Source organism: Lipophrys pholis (genome assembly GCF_963383615.2).
Source record: "Lipophrys pholis genome assembly, chromosome: 6".
In the NCBI taxonomy this organism is placed as follows: Eukaryota; Metazoa; Chordata; class Actinopteri; order Blenniiformes; family Blenniidae; genus Lipophrys; species Lipophrys pholis.
In genome coordinates, this window is record NC_137629.1 from 33,581,055 (window position 1) to 33,602,092 (window position 21,038).

At 43.1% G+C, this 21,038-nt stretch overlaps 1 protein-coding gene across 1 annotated transcript in view; it reads right to left on the reverse strand.

Annotated features, from left to right (window-relative positions):
• Positions 1 to 20,517, reverse strand: part of lingo2 (leucine rich repeat and Ig domain containing 2) — a gene marked incomplete at its 3' end in the record, with an annotated part of 252,988 nt that extends 232,471 nt beyond the window's left edge. Inside the window, exon 1 of the mRNA XM_080466343.1 lies at positions 19,910 to 20,517. The remainder of the gene's footprint in view (positions 1 to 19,909) is intronic.
• Positions 20,518 to 21,038: the final 521 nt, after the last annotated feature.

The window sequence follows — 21,038 nt, forward strand, 5'->3', positions numbered from 1 at the left end:
ATGAACTCAAGTCCAACGCTGAATATTCAAATTTGCTTTTTGACATCAGTCGAAATGCATCGAGGGATTGATTATTATCCGGCTCACATAAAGGACATGTTAGTTTCATACTCGAAGTGAATGAGCAACACAACATGAGGTGAGAAAGCAAAGACGCCTCACTGGGTGAAACAAAGTGGAACCACACACAATCAACACACGAGCAGGAGTTCTGAAGGCTGCCGTGCTCGTCAGATAGAAAACAAAAGGAACAGAGACGAGGACAGTGGTCTGAGGTTACCGACGTGAGGCTGGACTAACAAGAGCACAGGAAGACACACAATTAAAATCCACACCTTAACAAGCAGCCCCCCTCCATCACGGCCATCAAACAACCTTCCCCCTTCAGCACAAAGTCATCATCCACAGAACAAAGGCGGCTTTTTATTAGGGAGATTATTTGGTTTCAGCTAAAAGAAGGTATATGCCAACTGTAAGTAATATTTAAATCCGAGATATCGATTCCTTGTCAAGTGTGATTTTGAGTCTTTTCTCTTACTTCCTTCACAAACCGGCTGAAAAAGAGGCGATCAAGCGCGTCTCTGTGCCGCCTGCTCATTAAACCTCACCATCACTGTGAACATGCTCCAAATGAGATTCTGCGTCTAACGGCAGGCCTCACGCTGTTCGCTTCCCTCGTATAAAGAAGACCGGTGTGTCGGAGTTTCACAATTCAGATTTGTGAGTTTTCACATCCTCGTATTTAAGGTTGGTACAAGTCTGTTCCGTCTTCCTTCGGTTCAGAGTTTTCACCGGCAACACATTTATGCTCTTGTAGAACTACATTCAGGCACTCAGGACTTTCTTAATGTAAGGCTGTTTGTAAAGAGAAGGAAATGGTTCGTTTCTGGTAAATAACCACACAAGCTCAGCTCAGATAACCAACCACACGGAAGAGGGGGGGGGGGGGGGTATACAAGCACTCTCTCTCTCCGTACCGTCTCCATCCCCACCGCCCTCTTAATTGACAAATCTAATTAGCAACTTCCTGTTCGTTCATATAAAGACCTGAAGGAGTTCTCTGGCCTCGTGGATGAGGAGAAATCTTTCCACTCGAGACGAGCAAAGACGAAGGTGCTGCGTCTGCGGGGAATTTTTTAATTATTTTTTTTTTAAATTGAATCAATTTACAAGTGAACTGTGAAGATCAGAAAACTAGAAACAATCATGAGACAGAAGCAGGAGGTGTGTAAACACAAACAGCAACAGCTTCTCAGGCCAGTTACGCATGAATATTCCAGCTCATTGTGAGCTAACGCTGCTATAGCTTCTGAATTCTGCTCTTCCCTGACCGTTTTCTTTCTCCCCCACTGTTTAATCTAAACTCAGAAACAAAAAGCAGCTTTAAAAGGTCGGCGCTCACCAAATGTCACCGCCTCCCAGAGAGACTGCGAGATCAAAGTTCCTGCTTCCAAGGGTCAGACAGTCTAATGCTGCCCACAAAGGATGTTTGGAGTAAGCCTTTGAAACCCAAGGGTATCTCCTCCTCGGCGCTCAGCCTACAGCCCACATCCTGGAAGTGTCAGCGGGAACGCCGTGTGCTCAGACTTCCATCGGACTGCCTCGCTGTGCGGAGCTTCTTCTCATGTCCTTCTCATGAAGACTGACGAGTGAAGAGACGCTCTCTCTCTGCAGTCACGTCAGTGTCGCTCCATAAGTAAAGCAGCAAGACGTGGTTGAAGAGGAGAAGCGTCTGAAACATCTTCAGTGAGAGAGTGATCGTTTTCTCTGGACTGATCATTCAAAGAAGCAACAGACAAAATTAGACCCGGATGCATCTTTTTATGGATAAAAACAAAAGTTTAAAGCTGCAAGCTGAAGCAACAAATACCTGAGAGACCCACAGAGTTTATATCCTCAGAGAAAAGGAATTCATCGTTACAGACTATAATAAAGAAAGTGTATGAGCTTCCCTCCACTTCACTTTGTAATCTCACAGGGTGTGTTGGAAGGTCACCGTGATTTATAATTATTAACATTTGGGTTCCTCAAGAAAAAAGGTTGGGAATCCCTGGATTCTAACAGTTTGACTTCCTGCACTCAGCTGTTCATTGTGTTCAAGCAAATCTGAGCAGAAGTTGAGCAAATATGTTTATCAAACTTATTATTCTTATTTTATTAGATAAAAAAAAAAAAGGTTTTTTTTTTTACATTTTCAATAATTTAAGCTAAAATATCCAATTTCCCCTCAAAGGTACTTTTGTGTCCGAGTGTTTTAGTTCCAGGTTCCAGATTCATTCCAATCGTGTGTGTGTGTGTGTGTGTGTGTGTGTGTGTGTGTGTGTGTGTGTGTGTGTGTGTGTGTGTGTGTGTGTGTGTGTGTTCCACCGATCCTTCTCCTGATAGATCCAGACGAGGAGATCGTCTGATACATGAACTTTCCTGAAATGAAAATGTGTTTTTGTTGAAGCGGCGACGGACCAACAAACCTGCCGGGTGGAAAAAGGTTCAGGCGGGTGAAGCACGGCGGCGATCGCTCCAATTGTGTGGATTCTCTTCAATCTAATTACAAGGTTTTCCTGGAGCTTTGTTGCTCAGGATGAGACTGTATGGAGGTAGAAGGTCACTTCTTCAATAACAAACCTGAAACCTTGAACAATTGGGTCTCTTCAAGCTCCCTGAACATTTCTGTGGTGACAAGCACAAGGACACCATTTAGTCCGTCTGACAGCAGATGTGCAGAACGTGGGTGGGAAGGCTTTTATCTTTCTTCTCCAGTAACGTGTACGAATACCCATTGGCACAGAGAAACACAATGGAATGCGATGCAGTACATGGTGGACGCTCAGATTTTCACAAGTCATCTGTGTACAAGCATGGTAGTTATAAATAGAACTAAAAAACTGCTGGTGACTGCTGCTACTGGTCAGTGATTAGTTTAACTTACATGAAATGAAGTGTTTTAAAAAAAACATGGGCAATAATCCAGATATAAAAACAAACAAATTGTCATGATAATATCAAAAAGTGATAAAAATGTTTTCTAGAATAAAGAATCAATGTAAGGTAACAACGTTGGCCTAGTTTATCTTAAATAAGATATAAATAATATATAGTGGATGTACTATATTCAAGGCCAAGCGGCATCTCCCACATGTACTTGCTGCTCGTAGGCATATAGTCAGTGTACTGCATCAACAGTGACCTACTTAAACTCTAATGAAAGTACAGCGTACTCCTATCAAAGCAAGGTTACCTGAGCCCAGAGTCAACAACATATTAAGCTTCTTACGACTTCTCAAGACCTTTTTTCACCTAAAGTAAGGACTTGTGTTACAAAGGTCAACGTCTAAGGTCATCGAATTGTAGTATTAGAGTATAGAATCTCTCACGAGGTAGATACTCGTCCAAACTGCATATTTCAACTCTGCTGCAGTCGGGCTTTGGAGCAGTGGTTTTTCTTCTGACCGTCTTTGTTTGTATTTTTTTTTTCTTGTTTTAATGCTACATATAAAAGGTAGACCACAATCTTTTTCATTTCATTTTTTATCATTTGATTTATTTATTTAATTCAAAATCAAAAAGACTTGCTGCAATAAAACTTGGGCCACTAGTGGGCGCTGTTTCTATGGAATAAAGCCACCCACAAAAGCACACAGAGAACAACAAACATTGAAGCCCCTTTAAGCCGTCTTACTTCATCTTCAAACTAAATAGTTTGTGCACACATCAAATCATATGACGAAATAGAAACGGTCAACAACTTCATTAGGACATACCACCTCCTCAGTGTTTGTCTGGTTTAAATACCCAAACAGCTACGAGTCACTGAAGCTTTTCAGGAAGTCAGAAACTTACCAGAACCTCTATGTAAAGCTCATTAAACAGCATATGAGACATTAATGCTGTGTGAACGTCAAATCCAATCCTTTCTGTTCCAGGTTATGAGGCTATGATGGCTAATACAAAGACAAGATGATTAAAACAAGCATTTAAACCAAGTAAACACTCCTGTTACTGTATCAGCAGGGTTCGATTACTGGCCTTTCTTACCAGACCAATTGATTCTTCACCTTTTAATTATGATCGATCCACATCTTCCATTTTAGGATGACAGATAGTCCGTGATCGACTATGCAGGCGGTGGCGAGCACCGATCAAATGACTCACGGCCAATTCAACTTGTTGAAAGGTGTTTACTCCACCTCATCAGACAGCAGAATGAAGAGGAGAAGCTCCTGCCAACGCCGCAGACGTTTCTAATTAAATCCCCGGTGACAGGAGCCAGCGTTGTGCCGACCAGCTGACGATCCACGCCGTGTTTCCACTGATCACACTCAAGGTGTTCTGGCTGTTTCATGGTGAAGTTTAGTGGACAATAAACCAAAGGATTAAATATTTATATTTTAAAATACATCAGACAACGCTCATGTCATATATTCCCCATTTTAGTGGTGCATTATTACATGAAAGAGAACAAATGCTCCCGAGGATTAAAAACGAACGGCCATTTTTAAATTAGGGTCTAGAAAAAACTCCAAACTGTAGCTTGTTTTTAATCTTGAAAAAATCTCAAATGTGTAATGAGACAAAATCTTTACATGATTGGGGATTTTTCGTTCGACTGTAAAAACAAGCTGGTGCCTCAGATCAATGAAAGATAAAGGTAAAGTGTCAGTCTGGGAGGTGTGACCACGTTCTGGTATGATTGGATCTCGCTGTGCAGTATGTCTCCTGTGTTTGTCTTTAACGGCCCAAAACCTTCTCCACAAGAGGTTGTAGTGAAACTAGATACTTCAGTCGTACCCGGGTCATAACTCAGACCTGTCCTCTGTCACATTATGAACAAGGTGGTCACCCTGCCTGCTCTGCAGCAGACGGTGCAGCACGGTGGATCCCGTCAGCTTTTCCTATCAGGACGAGCACCAACTTCTGCAGCCGCCGGTTGGATGGGAACACCCAGACCACTTCTCAGGCCCCACATGAGCATTAGCTTCCCATGGCCCAACTCGTTCCCCTCACTGTCAGACCCCCTTTACACATTTCAAGAGAAAACACATGGTTTTCGTGGTTTAATTTCGGAAAAGTTGTCCGTTTACACAACATCACTTTTTGATAACGACGTCCACTTCCACAGAAACGTCAGAGACAAGCCAGGCTACAAGTTAGTGATGTAATGAAACTAAACCCCCCATGCACACAGAGAACAATCCACTGTAACCGTTAACCACGGGAGAACACGGACCTTCTCGTGGACAATCACCGTAATAATAATCGACTTGGTAGTTTTATTTTGGCAGACCACCAAGTTCGGACTGTTATTACGGCGACTGTCAAAATAAAAGTGCCAAGTCCCAGGAGAATGTGGACTGGGAGTCTTGACAGTCTGGAGGAAACGTTGTTCTGAATGTCCGTCTACTGAGCATGTGCAGAAGAAGGCGTTAGTACGGCCGTGGTGGGCATGTGCAGTAGCGGAGTTCAGAAAAGTTGCGTTCTCCCCGTTTACACGGAGCGTTTTTGAAAAGTTCCCCCTCGGGAGCCGATTTCAAAAAGTTGCATTTTCAGTGACTCCGAGGATCGTCGTCGTGTAGATGGAACCCCACAATGCAGACAAAGTTTTGCTTTTTCACTTGAAAACATCATGAAATCCACACAAACTGCAGGTTGGAGATGATCTAAGCCACTGCGGCCATCGAGACACCACCTCAGTCTCATTCACATCATATAGGAGTCCTACATCTCACAGGCCGTCCAGCAAAAATACACCAGGATCCAAATAGCTCAGACACACAGAAAAGAGTTTGTCCCATCATCAGTGTACAATAGTGGGACAGAGAAACAATGAAGTCACATGATCAGACACTGGGTGTAAAGGAGAAAATTAAACAGCATTAGTTGGAAGAAAATAAAACTGAAGCAGGGAATTAATAAGTAAGTCGTAGTTAACACAACACTACCCCTCCACCGTCTCTGCTGCTTCCTCCAGTTCAGGGTGGGGGGGGGGGGGGGGGGGGGGGGGGGTCTGGAGTCATCCCAGCTGACTGGGTGAAGGCAGGTTCCACCTGGACAGGTCATCAGTCCATCACAACACACAGAACTCCGACCCTGCGGCTGTCATATCCCACTTATCCTCTACACTGGATCACTGCAGTTGTTCACTGTCAGTCGCTGCCTGGCGTCAGGAGGAGCTCGGTTCAACACAAAACAGGCGAGGGGTAAAGGACACTGGGGGCAGGTGCAGGATTTATCCAGCGCCACCGAACAAAGACCGATGGATGACGTCCGAGGCACACTTCAACAGTCTCCTTATTGGCTTGTAATGTCTTAAATATTGTCGGGAATGCAAATGAGACCGATAAATCTAAGATGGGCTCACTGGGGAAGTACACATCAAAAGACATCTCCCTAAGCAGAAGCAGTCATTACCAGTCAGATGACATCTGAGTAAGTGAACGGGCAGGGCACTACCCGGGCTGGAACACGACTTCAGCCCACCGTTTGATGCCTACGGTGTGCCAACCTTTGATCTAATTTTAGTATGTGCCTTGCCCTTCACACAGATACTCATTATAAGTGGCACGGACGGAGTCAGGGTGCAATGCCAGGCGCACCATCAATCCTCGCTGAAGGAGGAACGATTTCAGTTGGAAATAAATAAAGAACTAGATTTTTTTCTTTTTCCCCCTCCATGGTGGAAAGTTTGGGCTATTAGCCCAGCCATCTGGGTTACAGCAAGGGATATGACAGGAAAATATAAATTTGCTGCCAGTAGTTCTTTGAACCACAAAGCACCATCACGGGTTCATTCAATCACGACCTCGGGCATCGTGTGGATTACTTGGAAACGTCTGTCTTCGTTCCTAAAAGCAGTGGTGTGGGTTGTAGTTCGCAACCTGAGAAACAACACTGGACAATACTTTAGAAAAGCTTTCCAATAAGAGTTAATAGCCTCTCAAGGTAGGAGACTCAGTTTGAGTTGTACTCCACCTCCTACTCATTGGTTAAAAGCCGTGACCTGCTCCATCAGCTACTTTGAAATGATCAAGTGCTCTGTAATTTGTCCTTTTCCTTCTGTCGAGTTGCATAAACACAGAAAACTGCTGGCGTGCTGTCATACGTACATACAGTCTGAGTCCCGGAGAGGACCGGGACGCAGCATCACATCACTGCCTTTCCCCCTTTTTCCCTTTCCTCATTCGCTCCGTCTTTCTGTTTTAACACTTCACCATTACCCTCCATCAGCTGTTTTCATGTCTCATCAAAGATTTTTCTCTCCCCTCACCAACTTTAAATATTCACTTCGTGTTCTTTCAACAATAGCTTACAAACACTTGGAAATAATTGAGTCTCGGCGGGCTGACAAAAAAGGGAGCAGTGTTCGTGCGCAGTGGAAGTGATCAAATATGGCCTTGAGCCAACCGTCTTTGTAGATGGTCTTTGTATTGCCATTGATCTGGGGGTGGATACACCCGAGGAATACATTATTTATGTGCTGTTTTTCTTCTTCTTCTTCTTCCCCTGACTGTAGTGAGTCACAAACAGTAATGGGATGAGATGGGTGTCGCACCGGAAGGGTGGAATCCAGGGCCACTGAGTGTACGGGTAACCCGGAGGACCAAAGGCGGCGGCCACAAGACGTTGATGGAAAGCTTTCATCTCCCATCAGAAGAGTAATTGTCAAGATAATGCACTCCCCAAACTCACTGTACTCAAGGTGCAGCATCATTCTCATTACTACAGACACAGAAAGTTCTCTTAACAACCTCTCAAACCTCAACGAGTCCATCGTCCGTATCCCCCCCCCCCCCCCGCGGTGAGCTGTTACAGCCACTGCTTTTCCTTCCTGCAGGGCAAAGAAGTAGCTGTGCGGTCATCGCTATGCAATCTGCCAGGCTGAACTCGTGCGAAAAAGCTTTAACGGCAGCTCCATATATAATGCACATGATAAAACAATAAATGCTATTTTGTTATTTTGCATTTTCTGTGTCTCAGGTCACCAAGTTGCTAATTAGCGGAAAGAAACTCTGTGTTTCTCCATTTCAAAGTAAAGTGAACGTGTTGAACAGGCTTCCCGATGCAGTCATGTACAATAATCCCATTAGTTTCTGTTGGCTGCTTTTAGAAATAATGCATCTTAACATGTTTATTGCATTTAAATTATTCAAATTTCTGCGTGCATCCAAGAGTTTATGCGTGTGTGCTTGCGTGCGTTGGGTTTGTGTATTTCTGTCCTGCCTGGAGGGAACACATATGTCTTAAAAAGCGGGAGCTCATCACAACCCATCGCTTCCTGTGTGCTACATATTCCGATATCACATTAATAACAGTAATGAGTATTTTTTGCGTTAGCTGACAATCATGCACACGCTGCATTTGGATTGTTTAAATGACCGCGCTGAGTCTCCAACTTGCAGGTTCAGACACATTACTTTGAATTAAAGCTGCTGCAACTGCTGTAAATAGTGGAAGTAATTTTCATGCTACGAGCTTCTCAACAAACACTGAGAATGCAGAGTAATTAAATCGTCCATCAAAGCTGAAGCTCAAAGCTTGACGGGCCTTTTTCTCCTTTAAAGGGGAGGAGCAGCGTCTTTATGGCGAAGCAACATTTTGTTTATCGTCTTACACGTCACAAAGATCACGTATTGATAACGTAGAGAGTCGTTGCTGTGAGCTCTCTCTTTCTTTACCCATTTCTATTTTGTTGTTGTTGATAAAGATAAAAAGTTCACTACTTTTATCGTCACGTTTGTTCCACATTGCTGCTACAAAACAAATGTCCTTTTTTTTTTGTTTGTTTCTTCACACCAGGAGCGTTTACTCCTCCTCTTTGGTAAATCCAGACGAAACTGAGGCCCAGATTACGTTTCAAAAATAAAAGTCTGATCATTGCATTTTGTTGCAGGAATGTTTTGTGTTTTGCACGGAAACATTTCGTTGTGGTTTCCTTGAAACGCTGCAAACGATGTAGTTAGCATGTCGGGCCACAAGGGGGCACTGATGAATATTTTTGTAATGAAACCAGACACACATACAGAGAAGAAGAAGCTCTAAACATGAACACCGGGAGAACACAGACATTCTAGTGGACAGGCCAACAAGTTAGATTGTTATTACGGTGACTGTCAAAATAAAAGTACCAAGTTCCAGTTGCTCCGAGCTCCGGTTTCATGTAAACAGAAGCCCAAAACGCTCTGAACGTTTTATGTTTTCACTTGAAAACGTTGCCGCGTAAGATTCTAGAAGTTCTAGTCGTACGCTATATTTCCAACAGACTCTGTAACCTGGTTTTAGGTGACACGAAGGGGAAAAGCACAATTTCCATATTCCACCCGCTCCAAAAAGATGACATCTACGAGTTTTAAATTCACTTTAAAGCTTTTAAGTAGTAGTAAGAGCCACTGATGCCATCACAGTTTGATCAACAGTCACTATGATAACCAGGCCATGGCAGTTTTCTGGTTTTTACTTGTGAAGGCGACCTGGTAAAGTCCACAACAATCACAATATAAATTCAGCAATAATGACTCTTAATGATTTCCTGTGTGTTTGACCTGCAAGAAAGAAAGATCTCAAACTGGTTGCTCTGTACACCGATCAAACAAGAGCACAAAATGTGTGCGCTCTACTTTTGAAATGTACTGGTTGATCGCAATCAACATATCGGACATTCCTGTCTCAAACAGTGGTGAAGCTTAATGACTTAAAATGCAGTTTTATTCACAGTATATTTATTTAAATGTTTTTCCTTCTATATGTACTCACAGATAGATATATAAAGCTCCATTCTAAATGTACATCTACACAATGATCACTGTATTTGAACTTTTTCTAATCCCTCAGGATTTGACACAAACACACGCTCATTGATTTAGAATTTGCAGTGACCGTGCTGGCTTCCCAGGCCGGGATTTACACATGTTGACAATGGCAGTCACTCTTGGAAGTAAAGGTCAATGTTTAAATTTGGTGTTTTAATTCCCAGCTTATCAAACAGCAGTTCTGGCGATATCCAACGTGGCAGGCGAGCAGATTTCACTGCACGCGTGTCGAGAGGTCTATTTTGTTTTCAGCACATTTAATCTCTGACGCGTGTTGCACACATTAAAAAGATGGCAGGGGAGACCGTTATGGTGGTGCTGTCAGCCACCATTTCATACACAGTGCATGTGATGTCCTTCATTCCCAATTGGCCCGTGTGTTTGAACATGAGCTATAGGGACCCATTAATGATTCAGAGAGTATGTTCCATTTACAGGAGACCTTTACACCGTGTGGCTTACACTACCTTAGTGAATATAGGGTGTATAGTTTCAGTACTAAAGTCCCCCACTGACGGCTTTGTTCCACAGTCTGAAACACTCGCGCTAAAGAGGAGTTACAAAGCTTTTGATATGAGAGCGTGTCATCTTATACGGTCTTGAAATCTTCGCCGAGGTCTCCACTGACTTTATAACAATGCCCATCCATCCTCTGGTTCATGCCGCTCTGTCCAACGTTGGCTCTGTTTAAAGAACAACGTTTTCAAGAGACAACGCAAAACCTTCATCGTGTTTTCGGTGTCCGTTCACACGACAGCGAGACAGTGAAGAGCTCCCAAGGTGGAACGTTTCTTAAAAGACACTCCGATTCTGTCTCGGTGGAACTGCTCAGGAAAAACATGCAAAGTTCATCTAACCGAGACTCGAACCAGGGCATTTCCGAGCTGTGAGGCCGCAGTGCTGACCACTACACCACCACCTTATTGACAAGTGTAGAAACTGGAGAGCAACTCACTTTGGTGTTTACAGTTTAAAACGAAGGTAACTTGACATTTAGCAATCTGTAACTGCAGAAACATCTTGTGGTTGTCACACTGAACCACATCATTATGTCAATAAGATAACATAAATAAATGAAATGATGCATAAATATCAAAGTGAAAGGACGTCTTCGATCCAATGAATCACTGAGTAAATAAAGCCTGGAGCGGGAAAGGCAGTGCTTCGATGGGAAATGTCAACTTGTAATAACGGATCACTAATCTATGCAAAAGGCGGCGTTTAAGTTTGTTTCACACCAAACGAACCAACTGTCGTGCTGAACTTAGTCTTAACAGCAGAAAACATTCAAATATTTACAGGGAGTTTATCACACATTGAGCATGGAATAATATACATTAATTAACCAGCTCAGGGAGGTATCAATAAGTATTAATAAAATCCCAGGTCAATATTTACTGACGCCAATAAGAAGAAATGTCTCAGAGATTCTCATTAACTTACATTCTGCATAATATCATAATGTTTTAGTCCTTAAAGAGGAAATTTGGAGATTTCAAATACTAATTCAAAGTTACTAAGTTATTTTTCTTTACTTGAGCAGCTTTTTAACGATTTAAAAAATAGAAAATCTGTTTAAAACTGATTAAAATCACATCAATTATGACTTAAAAATACATCACAAATACATCACAATACACATTAAGAAATATTTCTTATTAGTTGTTTCACCTTTTTTCTATATTTTAATGCAATTAAGAGATATTTAGTTAAAACTAATGACAAAACACATCATTTTCTAAAATTCTCAAACCGACCCATTTCCCTTAAATGTTTTCATGTGTTATGTTGTTTGTGGTCTGACTGGTATTTTCTGTATTTATTGCTTTAATAACTGTATTTTCATGTTGTCTTAACGGTCTGTATAAATCTACACAACTATTTAATTCAATTATTTAGTGATTGTTATTCAGTTACTATTGTCAGTTGGTCGAACAGAACAGAACAGAACAGAACAGAACAGAACAGAACAGAACAGAACAGAACAGAACAGAACAGAACAGAACAGAACAGAACAGAACAGAACAGAACAGAACAGAACAGAACAGAACAGAACAGAACAGAACAGAACAGAACAGAACAGAACAGAACAGAACAGAATAGAATAGAATAGAATAGAATAGAATAGAATAGAATAGAATAGAATAGAATAGAATAGAATAGAATAGAATAGAATAGAATAGAATAGAATAGAATAGAATAGAATAGAATAGAATAGAATAGAATAGAATAGAATAGAATAGAACAGAACAGAACAGAACAGAACAGAACAGAACAGAACAGAACAGAACAGAACAGAACAGAACAGAACAGAACAGAACAGAACAGAACAGAACAGAACAGAACAGAACAGAATAGAATAGAATAGAATAGAATAGAATAGAATAGAATAGAATAGAATAGAACAGAACAGAACAGAACAGAACAGAATAGAGATTCTATTCAGTGTTAAGTATCTGTATTGTACCTTTATCCACCTGATCACTGTACTGTCAGATTATCTAAACCCTCGTGCAGATGCAGTCGTCTATGTTTTCTCTGACTCATCAGTCGGCATCCTTTCATGACTTAAAGCCAAACCAGAGTGAGATGGCAGCGTGCACCTCTGGTAACCCGCCACGCAGACTGAGGAGAGGCGAGGAGGAGCCGGGAGCCAGAAAGAAAGAGGAAGAGAGGAGGAGGAGGAGGAAGAACAGTCTTCTTATCTATCCAGCATGTTCCCCAGACCAGCAGTACAGGGCTCGCCACCATGAACAGGTATCCAGAAAAGAAAAAAAAGCTCAGGATGAATTAAAAAGGCAGCACTGAGCCAAAGCAGCTCCTCTGGATGTATTAGTGGTTTACGTAACAGACTAAAATAGAGCAGGAGGTGACTGCTCTGCTTTGAAATCCACTTGGTTGCACCCACTGGAAGGCAGCCAACTGTCACTATCTTAATAGAACAATGCAGGTGGAATACAGTGTTTTTGTGCCAGTACACAATTCATGTCATGTCATCTGCCCCCCACCCCCCACCCCCCACCCCACACACACACAGAGCAATACAATTGTCAATATTGGCATCCAGGCTATAAATCAGATAAAAAGGCAGCTCCCTGAATTACAGAAATAATGAACTCTTGCTGAATGGATGTCTCATGTTTCTCTCATTCGTTCATGAGCAGTAAGATTCAGCTCCACCTTGTGTGAACCCACAAAAACAGGAAACTTCAAAGAATACAACCGATTACCACGTGCAGAAAAATCCAAGACGTATTTTGGTCCAAGGTGGTAAATCCTAAAGGTGAGGCTGCTCCGGCGTAACAGACACGAGGTCCCTGGTTCCCTCAGAGGCGGGAGGACGTGTCCATGTACTGACATTTCCACTATTGTTGCAGTGAAAAGACGACACGTTGACATCTGCCTGTGAAGCATTAGCGGTAATATTGTACTGCACGGAGTGACATCACCTTTCCGGGCAGAAGTCGGGCTGCTCGGTGCTCCAGGTTTAAATTAAAAGCATTAATGAATTAATTAATTTAAACCATTTGAAAGATTCCTTTTTGTTCCTGTGACACACAGTGATGGTTAGTCTTTTAACAATTATTTTTTTTTTGCACATTTTACAAGAACTCTGAATAAATGAACTGATTAACCTTGATAATGAAATCATGACTTGCCGGATTATCAGCCAGTGTTTATCAGGACAGTAGATGAGGCTGTAAGCAACGTACACACAAAGTGATGCATATGAAAAAGGCTCCTCACCTTGATGAAACACTGAACGCATTTCTGTTATAATGGAAGAAGAGCAGAGCGGTCAATACTCTAAATACTCTATTTCACAGCTGAAAACTGAAAAGGATGAAGGTGGCAAAGTCGCCGTAAGGACATCCGAAAGTGGCTGATGGAGGCAGAAACACAAAATGGATGGCTTCAACACTGGGCTTGCTAAAAAAGAGTCGGTATCAATCGTTGCTACGCTATTAGGACAGAGGCAGGTTATTCTACTGTGTGAATATTTAATGATTCTTAATTAGCTTGTAAAAAAAAAAAAAAAAAAAACACTGGTCAGTAATGGCACGGCAGTGTTTTTTGTATTTGTGGCTCCAATGCCTCACGGGGTAGAAATCCACTGAATTACACAGAATACAACACTCACAGCACAAGGACACCATGTCCCCTCGCATTGTGAAAAGATGTATTGGAAAACATGGTGGCCGAGGATGTTTCGGTGGCTCGCAGTCCGTGCGGAGCGCCAAAGGTCAGCACAAGACGAGCGAGCGCGGCGAGATATGCAGGGACAATATCCTTCATCACAATAAAGTCATTTAAGAGATAGCAGAAGTGACGCGGGCAAATAAATCACGCATTGATTTTATGTTCATTTCAATTGGTAACCATGTGCTTTTCTTGTGGGGAGTAACAGCCGATACTGCAGCGGCGATAACGCCGACTAATCTCGTCCCACAATCACAAGAAGAAGAAGAAGAAATACAGCAGTTCGTGGTTTGTATGCTGTGCGCCGGGCGTCTCCGCGGGTTTTAGGGAAAGGCTTGTGCAAAGAAATATGCCAGCGGAAGCAAAAGTTCATATCAAGGTTATAATAGAAGACCTCTTCATTTAAGCTGTGGACACAGCTTGAGGATGTTTGAACATGTTTTTTTTCCAGAGGAATAACCTGAAAGATCCTTTTCTTTTTTTTTTCCATTTCTGTTTTTCTTTTGTTCTATCTCAGCTGCCACACGGTGCAGCATTGTCTGACCCCTATTCTCGGCCAGCTACATCACCCCCGACTCCTGCTAATGCTCCGTGTCGACATCCACACAAAGAAGAGGGGACTTTCCAAAAGGTGGTACGACAAGCGTTGCCCCCGGCAGCTTGCCCGGGAAGGTCGTACCTCAAAGTGACACAGACAGCAAGGTCAGAGTGGGAGGAAGCTGCGTCCTGAAAGGGCCACAGTGCCACCAGCAGTCACTTAGCACATCACATCCTCAGAGGAAAAACACGTCAACCACCTCCAACTGGAGCTCACGCTCACCGTGCAAGAAAAGGTTTCCAGACCGCCGCAAGTATGAATCCAGAATAAGAAACTGAAGCAGCAAAAAACAACTTAATAAAGTAAATGAGGAGAATTCATAGCTTCACCTGTTTTCTTAATTGATCTTATGCGGCACTTTTCAACACTACCATCCTATTATAGGATGTGATAATGGCTCAAAGGTAAACCTTCAATACAGTTTCTTAAAATATTCATCCCAGAGAAAAAGTCTTGTGAGTATTTTTACTCCATTGGATTGTATTCCGATGAGAATCAAGGCCCCTGAGTACTCCCATAAGAACAAGAAAATAGTTTGGCTACCGACAAAAAACAATATTTGTTCATCAGGACATTTCATCCTCCGACAAGGAGCTGGGTGAACTCGCAGGCCACGCCCCCTCACAACTGACCACGCCCACTCATAACAGCAGACACACGTCTGTGAAGCGGCGTTTTAACTTTTCAACGACACAGATAATTTCTCGCTTCAAATGTTTTCAGAAATACAAACGCAACTTGTTTTCAGTAGTACAAGAGGAAGTTTGTGTCCGAGCCGAGACGCTGGTCCGGTTTTACCTGCGGGAGCCGACAGCCCTGAGGGATGCCTTCAGGTGCATCACGGAAACTCCGACACATGCTACATGCTACATGCTAACGAGCTTCAGGGCTCACACATGCTAAACATGATTAAAATATGACTGAGACCGACATTAGTGAGCTGGAACTTAAACAGACACCACGCACTGTCCTGTGGCAGAATGAGGAAGTAAAGAAGACAGACCCGACCAATCACACAAGAGTTTGCAGACCAAGATGCTTCAGCCAAGATGGCTGGCAGCGCCCAACAAAATTAGTTTTGACAGAGAGCTGTGCCCAGAAAATGACTCAAGTTTTCCGAACTCCCTTCTTGTTCTTATGGAGGAAGAATTAAACTTTAGACACGACACCACACCGTGATCCGAGCTGAGATATTGTGATGCTGCTGCAAAAGCAGACGAGCTGCAGCCTCACAGCCGTGACATTCCACTGTATTTTATACCAGAAGGTCTCATTAAAATGGGCTTTATGTTGGGATTGTAATAACTTCTGGCAGGAATTGTTTGGTTTTGCGGGAATATATAGAGTTTCATCACATTAAGTTTACATTTAAAGGTTATTATGAGACTATTTAACCGGTCCGGTCCACTCCAGATGAAAATGGGTGGAATGTGGCAACTGAACCTGCTGGTTTATCTCAACTATTCTTTCATAAATTGTTTATTTCTATTACTAATTTACATGAAAGAGGAAAAGGTTCACGATATAGTTTCACAGAGAGTTCATTATGTCAGAGTTTAAACAGCTCAAAGTGGTCAGCTGTGATAATTAGTGTAATTTTAGATTAATTTTAAGGTATGCATTTTCTGTGAGACATTCATCATCACCCCCCCCCCAAAAAAAAAGTCTTCCCTCATCCTATTAGCAGCATTAGACCATGATGACTAACCATTTTCCATAAATGACCCAGCTGTTGGAGCATATTGTGTTTCGCCTCATCAGGGATTCAAGGGGGCTGACAGCAGCTGCATCCGTTCATGGTCTCCATCTGACCAGATCTCCAGTTAAACCACTGAATCCAGGTCTTCTGTGTGTCTAATATCTAGTATAAGAGACGAGTATAATGAGTCCTCTTGAAAAGACAAGAAATTAAACACGTGTGGAATGTGAAGCCACATGCTTGTGATATAAATATAGAGCGTTTCCAGTACTCAGTCAATAGTATGTAGGATTGTTTTTATTCCTTTATAAGTAAAATCTGATGAAATAAAACTTTATTTCAAACATCAATGAGAGTCCTGATTTGACCAAGTTTGAATTTGATACTCGTATATTCCCAACCGTATCCAAAAGGTCACAGAGGGGGAGGGAGGAAAAAAAACAAAGTTAAATTTGAAACCCAGTGTTTCAGTCTGTGATCATTGATTTGTCTTCCATGTCGTTAATGGACAAGCTAAAAATACACTGGTTCTGGGTACAGATCTTGTTTTTGCCGTCGATGTGTCTGTCCTCAAACACACCGAGAAACGCTTCATTATTTTAAGAATTACACGTATTCAGTGTTTGTTTTTTGTAATCATGGACACATTTCACAGCTCTTTGGAACACGGGTGCAATAACTGAGACTGTGGCCTAAACTGAGCATTTCCAGCAATTCAGTGTTCGATTTCTGTTGGAATATGTGATTTTTCTCTCTAATAAAACATGTAAAGCCTAAAGCGATGTGAACATTTCCTTTAACAGAGCGCCAACGTGGACTGACCCCATAAAAACGTCACCTCAATAACATTTTTGATAGAATTTAAGACAATTTAACAACCGGCATTAACTATTAATGGGTTTTGTATTATCATTATTATTTTGTGAGCTGATGGACATCATGAATATCCATCCATCTATCCACCTCGGCCCAATTCAGCAGAAATGAAATGTTGCCTCGCCAAAACGGGAACTCTACCTCTAAGCTGACATGCACCATTATGGCATTGCGTTGCATATTAAACAACAGATGCTGTTCCTTGTTTTCTTTGGTTCCAGATGTTGTGACGTGACTAACCAGCCACATCATGAGGGCATCCTTACAAAAGCTAAATCAATTAGTACCATTCATGGGCGAGCAAAGCGGCACGTGAAGCTGTGAAAGTCTGACGTGTGGAGAACCAGAGAGCGCCTGTTTGTCCCAAATTCGATTATGTTGTAGAAGGACTGATAGCTTGCTGATACCGGGCCAGAAACGGCACACAATTGTAAATGATTTATTACGTTTGGAAACGGATGTGTCAGATTTGAGCTCCCTGCTGGTTTGCATGCAGACTGACTCAAACTATGTTTCTGTGAGTAATGAATCAAATACCCGGCGTTACTGTCATCAAAGTTGTTTCCTCAATTTTCTCCGCCACACGAACACGTCAGTGAAATCACCAGATAGAGGTTTTCCTTCCCTCTGTTCCGTCCATCCTGTGATTCACACGATGCATAATATCACTGAAAATGGAGGGCCTCGTCTTCTTTGTCTCCTCTGCCAACGTCAGAAATGGAAGAGGAAGAAGAAGAAAAGCTGCCTTCTGACTGTATATCTATTGTACACACAGCAAGGTATACATCCAGAGCCATTCACCCACACCTGAACACATCCATGCATATGCAAGCACCCTGTGCACACGAAACATGAGTTGCTCATGGCTGCAAACACAGTTTCACACATGGACAAGGCTTAAACCAAAGCATTTACCAAATCCAAAGTGCTGAAAGAGGCAGACACAGCATCGCTAATTCAGAGTTAAAAGAAATACAAGGAAGCGCAAAGTCAGTCTTGGAGCTTTCCTTTAACCATGCTACTCCATATCAGAGGGAATGCGTCAGCTCTACCATGGTTAACACTCAATAAAACATCAAAAGGGATGAAGCTCAGAGCTCTGGACAAATACACACCCACGCAGATACCAGATACACTCAAACTGCCTTTCGTTCCTCCAGCCTCTGCAACACACGCATGTACACACTCGTGTGCACACTTCACACATGCATATTCAAGATGTGGCACGTTGGATTAAATGAATGAGATAGGCAGAGAAGATAACAGGCCTGCGCTTCGTCTGAGGAAACGCAGCCGAAGTCTCCTGGATGCAGAATGTCTTTTCAACACATTGGAGCCGTGTGCGATCCAGCTCTATATCTCTGTACGGTTTATCCAGCCAATGTGGCCAGTCGACGGCAAAGGCAGAGCCGGAGCCGTCGTCAACTTCCCATCAGGCTCCACTTCCCCCCAGTGGATGTTTGAAAGAGGAGGAACACTTCTTTTGAAATTTTTATATCCACAGGCAAACACATTTAACGGTCACTGTTTTGCAAGTCACCAGAGGAGGTGGCTTTATAATCAGATAGGCAGACCCCCCCCCCCCTCAAAAAAACCACTAGGCTTCGACAGGCTATTCATTATTCAATTAGTTTAAATATTTCATTGTACTGACTGTACTGGTCATGCAAGGAATATTTCAACCATTGCTTTAGAAAAGAAAGGAGCCTTGCAATGTCTGGTATTGATCAAGAGGGCAGCAGATTCACTCTCCAAAAAAAAAAGCCAAACAGCTCAGCCCCATCCTTTTTAGTCCTCTCAATACAGCCTCCTCCAAGTAAAAGTCATCATTTCCATCGGGGAAGAAGCTTTGCAAGTATAGCAGAGTAAAATGTGGAGAGAAAAACGCACAGAGATAAATGGGAGTAAAAGAGAGATGCATTGCTCCGCCACAGCGACCAACATGTACATAGAAACTGCAGGTGAAGATATAATGTAGGGCATTTACGATAGTGAACGCTGGACACAATCGGTTCTCTGTGAGAAGGGATAAAGGAAGCGAGGCGAGCCTTTAGAATGCAGGGTCTCTCACCGCCGGGGATTTAATGTGGCTACTGTACTGAAGTAAATCTGCACACGCAGATATTAGGTGTGGAGAGACGAGGACAAACAACCACGCAATTACACCCCTTCCACTCGCAGCCTCCCCCCGGGTGGGAAGCACCGAGCCCCGACAAGGCAGGCAGATGAAATGCTTTGCAGACTGGCAGCAAACACACATGTACGCAGATGCACATGGAAACGTTCTCCTCTGCGGACGGCAGCAGCCCGGTGAGGACAACTGGAGCAAGATGGACCAGCAACAAGGCTGTGGAAGCCACGGGACTTGTTATGGTGCCGTTCTGATGTTTTCACCCAACTTTGCACTTTCTGGTAAACTGATTAAATGCAGTGGTGGATAAGACATCTTTTCCTCATCATCCCCCCCCCCCCCCCCCCTCCCTCCCTCCCTCCTCTCCCCCACTTCACTGTATCCCCCCCTGCTGAGCCTCCCAGCTTCCTGATCTGCTCTTTTCCTTAAAAAAATTAAATAATAAATCCAGTGGGTGCGACACATGTGAAGAAGAGCCATGGATCTATTCTTACCTTGAGATATCATCCAGAACTCTATAGTCCACTAGATTAATCTGTCCCCAGACGAGCCGCTCCACAACAGGAAAAAGAGAAAAATCCTTCTTTTTTCTGATTACAACTTACTTTTGGTGAACAGGATGTCCTTCACTGAAATCGAACATAATCCATTCCCCTTTTACTTCCCTGGTTCAGGATCTCTTTTGGGTTGTGATATTCCACCTTGTGCACAGTCAAACAATGTTTGGTATTCTAATGGAAAAGCTGTGCGTGACCGACGGAGCCACACAGGGAGTCTTCTTCTGGTGCGCACTACCAGCTCCTGTGCTGGTGAATCCAGCCGGTCCTGGCGGCTCTCCTCAAGCCTTCAGGAATGAAATTCAGCATCCGCTGCTCATCCCCACAACGAGGGGAGGCTGCCCCCCCCCAGGACGGAAACTTTCGCTCACCTCCGCCACAGCTGCCAGAGGTGTGAGTGGATGCCGGTGAGGCAGGATTAGGTGTTATTCTCCTCGATATCCTTCCTCATCAAGGCTTTTTTTTCCTCCTCGTTTCCTCCTCCAATGTGCCCGTTATGCAGCTCGGAGTCGGGTCTCACAGAATGGATGCTGAGAAAGCAGCGGAATGAGGCGGGCTGCTTGTTCGCCTCCTCTCTCTCTCTCGCTCTCTCTCTCTCTCTCTATCTCACTCTCTCTGCTTCACCCTCCCTTGTACATGCACACTCCCTGCTTCTCTCTGCACCTCCCCACCCTTTCGTTTTCTCTCTCCTCTTCTCCTTTCCCTTATACACACACTGAGATATGCACTTCTCAAGCTCTGGCTTTTGACAATTACCGCGGTGCCATTTGCAGCCATGTCAGACAGAAAGGTTCACCGCCCATACTCCTCAGAGAACCAAATAATGCTTGATAAATATGTAAAAATAAATAGATATGAAGAGAAAAAAAAAAAAAGCACAGAAAGGAGCTCTGAGCCAAGAGGTAATCTAATCTCCTTTCTTCATCCTTGTAACCTGATTACCAAACATCCCTGGAGCTGACATTGTTTTGCATCTCTTCTTTTTTTTTGTCCCAAACTTTTCTTGGTTTAATAGAGTCGCTTCGGTAGAGTCGACGCCGGCCAACTGTCAAGAGTGACTGAAGAGGAAGACAAAAATAGCAGCCGGAGAGCGACGTACGGCACACAGACCGGGACAAAACATGTGCAGCAGCAGCTGAACAATCACATAATTAGCCACCTAAACAAATTAACAGAA